Raw genomic sequence first — 7582 nt, forward strand, 5'->3', positions numbered from 1 at the left:
CCTGTTAGGGTCTTCATCCCCGCAGGGAAACCCCCCGCGAATCTCGCCGCCGCTGAGCCCGCGCGCCGTCGCCGCCGTGACGCCCGCGCCGCTGATCCCGTGCTTCCCAAGCTCGCCCAACGCGCCCCAATAAAGCCCACGCCCGCGCCTTTCTTTTTCCCCTGCTCTCTCTCTCGCTTACGCCCCCAGGCTGCCCTAATTTCTCGCCGGAGCACCCCAGGGCCGCCGCCTTCTTTTGGTCGTCACCGGTGACATGGTGAGTGTACTCCGCCGTCACTTGCTCTTTCTTTCTCCCCTCGTCATCGCGCATCCTCTGACGCCCTTCATTTCATGTTTGGTCCACCGTAGCACCTTGCCGACGTGAGCCCGAAGCTTAGCCACTGCTGCCGCCTCTTCATCGTCCTAGGCGACGATTCAGGCCACGAAGGAGAGCGCCACCGCCGCCATCTTCACCGCCACGACGAGTCGCACCTCGCCGGTGCCTTCCCGAGCCCGAAACCCCACCGGAACGCCGTCGCCACCGCCTCCCGCCGCCGCCGCCGCTCGCCGGAACCCTAGCAACCGCCAGAGTTGAGGTAGGCGAAACCCCGACCGTCCGATCTTCATCAACGGTCTAGATTAGAACGGTTTATTCGAAAGGGTATCTTCAGATCCGCGCCGTCCATCTGTTTTAAGTTAGATCTAACGGCTCCGATTTAATCCTTTCCCGAACCGGTACCGGCCACTCATAGCCCGCCACGTGTCCCAGCTTAAATTGAGAAACTTATTTCCCGGTTTCATTAAATGGCAGTTTTGCAGAAAAAACCCTAGAACTTCAAATGCTCATAACTTTTAAACCCCAGGCCAAATTTGATAAATTTTATCTTTCTGGAAAGCTCTCGACCTGTAGAATCTTTTGGCATAGTTTAAATTTAAATTTGAATAACTTAAACAAAGTCACTTTACAGAAAGGCTTTTAATGCCATTTAATTCATATCTTTTGTTTTAAAAATCCTTTTTAATTGAAACCAGTGCCCAAAAATTTGTTTTACTGTTCGTTGTTCATTGGGACAGAGAAATAAATTTTTTGATTTAAATTAATTGGCTGGTGCCAATAAAACCTTGTTTTAGGGTTTTAATCCCTGGTTTTTGTATCTTGCTTTTAACCTAGTATAATAATTTTAATTGCTGATACTTTGGGCCAGAATTATAATCTGGTTATCTATCCAAATAAAATCAACCAAACCATGTCACATGTTTTGCGTTGCATCATGACATATATTTGTTTTGCTTGTATTGTATGTTTATGTATGCATTGTTTGTTTCGTTTAGTTTTCTCGGAGAGCAAACAGTGTGATTGCGAGGAGTGCTTGAATACCAACTGCTATCAAGGCAAGTTCACCTTGACCATTATCCTATTATTTTATTATGCACTAGTTTTTATTAGGATTATTATTGTACATATGCTAGCTATGATTCTCCTAGTAGTATAGGATACCCTTGCCATGTCCTTACCACCAACTGACGTCGTAGGTAGTCCAATGCTATGCTATGTTAATATTCATGGGTGCTATTATTACAATATGATATTATTGTCATTATGGAGTAAAGTTATGTTTTCCTAGTGTATGGCAAAGCAAGTAATTTAATGAACCCTCCTGGGTGGGCTACTTTGAGTATTTGACATGTTATGCGGCGTTAGATCCATTTCTATGGGTCCATTTCTATGAGTCGTCTCGCCATGTCTATGGGAGCGCCTGCGTCGCAAATGTGGGATGCCACCCGGGGTAACCAGAGACTGGACAAGTTTCCTATTTAGTACCTTCCAGTACAATCACATGCTAAATGGGCTCTGACTTGATGGAGTAAGACATATGATCCTGGATCCGAGGTGACATCGGTATGTAGCAGTTTAGGTTGGAACGCGTCCCTCAGGTGGTCTGGGTGATTATGGTATGAAAATTCTTGTAATCGATGCCGTTGCTACTCTACCTTGAGGACAGCAAGGGATTAACACGTCGGTTTCTTGTGGGGAATGTGTACAACCTCTCGAGAGTGTCAAACTAAGTACTTAGCCGTGTCCCCGGTTATGGACAATTATGAGCGACTACATTTGGGAGCTGTAAGGAAGGTCTTACTCATTCCAATTTCCTAAAAAAAATTAATGGTTTGAAGTGGGTAGGAGCATTGATGTGTCTACTCAATGTGCTCTAGGTTAATAGGAGCATGGGTGTGTCTACCCCGTGTCCAATAGAGATGAAGCGATCCTCCTTCACCAAGGGTTCGATCTCTGTGCTTACTGTGCTAGTCCCTGGATCGACTCGCTAGCACACACAGTTTCACGATGTAATATCAAGATACAAAGGTCAAAAGTATATTACATCGCATTGATCCAGAATTTAGTAGTAACTTACATATTGCATAACCTCATGGGTTATCTCAAAAGAAAATAAAATCTTGCAGCGGAAGGCAGAAGATACAGGAGTCCCATAACAACTCCACAGTGGAAACATGTTGGAATGTAAACTCGCAACCCTAACCATTCGTACCTCACTCTTCACCTAGTTCAGCTGCAACATTTAAACGTTGCAGCCACTAGGGGGTCAATACATTGAATGTATTGGCAAGTTCACCAAAGGGCTATAACAGATCCTATCAAGTACATGCAGTATTGGCTAGGTGGGGTTTGGCTATTTGCATAAAAGCGTCAATGTTTAATCCTATCATTTTTAATCAAAATAGTTTTGAATTCTATTGGACACGGGGTAGAAACACCCATGCTCCTATTAACCTAGGCACATTGAGTAGAAACATCAATGCTCCTACCCAGGTCAAACCATTCATTTTATTAGGAAATTGGAATGAGTGAGACTTTCCTTACAGCTCCAATATCTAGTTGCTCATAATTGTCCGTAACCGGGGACACGGCTAAGTACTTAGTTTGACACTCTCGAGAGGTGGTACACTTTACCCACAAGAAATCGACGTGTTAATCCCTTGCTGTCCTCCAGATGGAGTAGCAACGGCATCGATTACAGGAATTTTCAGAACATATTCCCCCAAACCACCTGAGGGACGCGTTCCAACCTACACTGCTACATACCGATGTCACCTCGGATCCAGGTTCATATTTCTTACATCCATCCTGGCAGAGCCCATAATACCATGTGGTTGTACTGGAAGCTACTAAACAGGAAACTAGTCCAGTCTCTGGTTATCCCGGGTGGCATCCCACATTGTGACGCAGGCGCTCCCCGAATCACACGGGGAGACGACCATGGACGCTCCCGAATCACACGGAGAGACGACTCAGCGGGCCCCATAGAAATGGACCTAACGTCACGACATCCAAAAACTCAAAGCAGCCCACCCAGGACGATTCATTGAATTACTTGTTTTGCTATACACTAGGAAAATCATATTGTAATTCAATAGTATCACATTGTAATAATACCAACCTCGTATATTATCATAGCATAGCATTTTACTACTACGATGGCAATTGGTGGTGAAGGTCATGGCAAAGGTATCCTATACTAGTAGGATAGATCATAGCTAGCATAGATACAAGAATAATCATGACAATGCAACTAATAAAATCTAGTGCATAATAAGATAATAGGGTAGATGATCAAAGTGAACTTGCCTGATTAGTGTCTTTGTATTCTTCTTCTTTTCGATACTCACAGTTACCGCACTCCGTATAATCTATCGCGAAGAACGAAAAGCAATAATAAATAACCATTCGACAACTCCAAATCATAACTCCAAATAAAGAACCAAAGCAACGCACAAAGTTTAAATTAAACAGTACCTAACTACTGTTAGGTTGTCCTAGTCATAGATCTAAGAGGTAGGAACAAGGCTTGGGTTCTATCGGAGTTGAAACGGTGAAGTCATTGGCTGTTAACAGATACAATTTTCTAGGGGTCATGGGTTAATGTAGATCAACTTTGGAAGGTGTACAAAGTGGTCCAGAAATTAGAGTTTGGTGTACTCTAGTTAGTACAGAAAGAATGAACTGGTTTGAAAATATGGATCAACATGTATGGACTTTGGAACATTGCTAATCAATAAGATAGTGTTAACAGGTACAAAGTTTGGTTGGGCAGGGACTAGTGTGGCTAAGTCTGGAATTTGAGTCTCTATGAACTGTTATAACTTAGATACTTTGGATGTTTGGAAAATGGTGCTAAATGGCAGAACATGGGATGAAAATATACTACTGTATAGTATTAATATTTTACTTGCTAACCCAACAACTCGAATCCCAAAAGGATCTACAGAGAATTAGCTACTGGCTTGCAAAGCTGGCTAGTCTGATTCTGACAGATTAAAGATACTAACTTCTACTGAAAATGTACTGGTACTAATGGCTTCAAAAGACAGGGGCCAACGGGATGAATTAAACTAAATCTAACAGTCTTTGAAAAGACACTGGTTTAACCTAAATAGGAGTTGTGAGTCAGAAGATACAGGCTTACAAAACAGGCTAATCTATAACAAAGTTTTTATAACTAAAGGCTTAGAATTGGCCATGTGTGGGAAACTGCTGAAGGTACTGTTTTGCAACGAAGATTCACTAGTGTGGATGAACTTGGAAAGGTGTTAAAATAGGTCTATGATTTAGATTTGGATTTGATCTTGACATGAAGGAAAGAATCATCTAGTTTCAAGTAATGGATCAAAAGATATAGGCTCCGGAAGATAGCTAACTGATGTGACAGTGTTAACAGATACGACTTTTGATTGAAAATGCACCTCTGTAGATGAATCCTAAGTTGTTCAATATGCACACTAATGCGTAGAACATGATCTAATTGATGAACTACAGAAGGTTTGTAACCAAACGGATCAATGGAACAATTTATATGAATTTCGAAAGGTGGCTAATCCAGAAACAGCATACTGTGAATAGCAATTTCCAACGAAGATGCCGTACTGAAGATCATGGAGACGGGGTATAAAATTCAGTCTGGCCTATAGTGGGGGACGTGATCTAACCATAGAAGAAAGAATCAGCCAAAAAGGATATACAGGTCAAAAGATATTGTCCTTTAAACATGGCTAATCAAAACTGCTGCGTCTGAAAAGTTGCTCACCGGAAAGACACGGAGTTCGCCGGAGTTGAAGGAGGACGGCGATGATGTCGACGTAGGATTCGGTGGGGTCGTGGAAGACATCGAGGCGGACACCGTGACGCGGCTTGCGCGGTCGTAGCATCTCCGGATGGCGACGGGCGGAGCTCCGGACGCGGCTTTGGCATGGGTTCGGGGACGGCGCAGCCAACGGTATCAAGAGGTCACGAAACCTTGTCAAAAAGGTAGGTAAGGGTCACATGAGTCTACCAGTGAAAAGAATCAAAGAACGGAGGTTCGGGGTGATCTCACCGGCAACAAGGGTGGCGGTGACCGGCGGAGGAAGACGTCGACGTAGCCGGTTGTACAGAGGTTTTGGGAGCAAACTTTCTACATGGGAGTGGAAGAGGAGAGGCAAAGGCTCAAAGTGACGCGCGTGGAATCCTTTTATAGTGGCGGAGGAGGGAGATCGGGTGTGGATGTCGACGGCCGACATTCGGGGCACCTATTTTGGAAACTGCGATAATTAGAGGAAACTTCAAATTGATTTCCTGAATGGGTTCCCGGGATGGTGAGGATTGATGGGGTGGTTTCCTTTTGGAGAGAGACGCGCGGAAAGGAAAGAAATTGAAGAAAGAAAATATAGAAAGAAAGGATTTATTACGTGCAGAGGAGGAGGAAGCACAAGCTCGTGCTCGTGGCTGGCTGGGGCGTTCGGTGGAGATGGGCCGGCCCAGTTGGGTCGGTCCATTCTTTTTTTTTTTCTTTTTTTTTCCATTTCTTTTTTTTTTAACTTTTGATTTCTAATTCCAAATAAGTCCAAATAAACTCCAATAAATTTGTAAATTCAAATTCTCCAAAGTGTGAACTTTTGAGACTTGAATCCTTTCAAAATAAAATAAGTAAAAATACTTTTGCTTATATAGATGTCATTAGGGCTTTATAAGTAATACATAAAATAGGTTTTGAAATCTATTATGAGACCTTTGTTTCATAAATTAGTTTAAACTCCAACAAAATATTGGGTTGGCATACTTTGCACTAAAATCCTTCTTTAGCTAAATACCCCATTGGGTTGAACTCCAAAGAAGATCTCATAATAATTATACGGTTCAATAAAATTCCCTAATAACTTTATAACACCAAATCTCAAATCATGTAAACCATCGCAGATGTTTCCAACTATATATATATTTGGAAAGTCACGTTATCCACTCTCAACGACGGAATAAATGTTGGAATAACATTTGCACACGAGGATGTCACGTTATCATCTTCTCGAATATTTGATAGTTTCCTCTCGGAAACAAAATGAACACGACAAAGCAAATATCGGGAAAAACATAGGCGAATCATTAAATATGTTTTTCAACCATATACTTGGGAAAGTCATATTATTCCCTTTTTTATCAGTTAAACAAATGTCAGAAATCATTTCTGATTGATTCAAATATTCCAACGATGCTCTCAAATGGTCATGGCATCTAAATTGGAAATTTAGTGTGCTAATAAATTCTTCAGAAAGAAAATAGGATTTATTAGATGCGAATAATAGTTCGGATATAATCATAACATGCAAACGGTTCCAACTGTAATACTTTGAACTTATGTAAATGTCCCAACCATGTTGTATAATTTGGATAGTCATATTAATCCACTCTTTTGTTGAATATTCAAACATGGTGTGGAAAAATTTAAATAAGTCCTAAAAATTTCAAATCCTTCAGAAATTCACAACCCAAAATATCTCCAAAGCCAATATTTTAATTAAAATAATTATTTCATGTAACATTCCAGAATTGGAAAATTCTGGGATATTACAATCTACCCCCCTTAAAAGAAATCTCGTCCCCGAGATTTGGCAAGGCTAGAGGAGAAGGTTCCCTCGTCTATCACTTGAGATCCTTATGTCCAGTGTCTCTCACATAGGGTAAGGTGTAGGATTCTTCTTGACAAGGTAACTACAAGTGTGTGTGCTAGTGAGTCGATCCAGAGATTAGCACGGTAAGCACAGAGATCGAACCCTGTAGGGGGGCGGTCACTTCAATGTTTGTCTTCTTCTTCTCTAAAATTGTTTCTTTGTAAGGTAGTCTGTTTGGTTGTGCCTTGACCCTCCACCTGTGATCTTGGGTACAAACCCCCATATTGCCCAAAACGTGAATTATTTTTCCATGCCATCCTGTTTGGGCCAAATTATTCTAAAAGCACTCTTAATTTCATTAATTTTTATATTGAAACACATATTTATTTAATTTGAGACATTAGTACTTGATTAATGATCATGCACCTACAAGTTTCTTTCTTATCAACCATTTTTCAATTTTGATTAATTTAACTCTTACATATCCTCTATATCTAAGTAGAGGCAACCCACTAGCTTATTTCTCTCAACATGCAGCCTATCCACATCAGCAACCAATCATGTCAATAATGATTTGTGCCACGTCAGCAGCCTGCATTATTCCCACAAGCCATGACCGTTCCGTTCCGGCTGCATTCCCGTGTCGGCCTGAGCAATCCCTGGT

Source organism: Brachypodium distachyon, chromosome 3 (assembly GCF_000005505.3).
Source record: "Brachypodium distachyon strain Bd21 chromosome 3, Brachypodium_distachyon_v3.0, whole genome shotgun sequence".
Lineage (NCBI taxonomy): Eukaryota > Viridiplantae > Streptophyta > Magnoliopsida > Poales > Poaceae > Brachypodium > Brachypodium distachyon.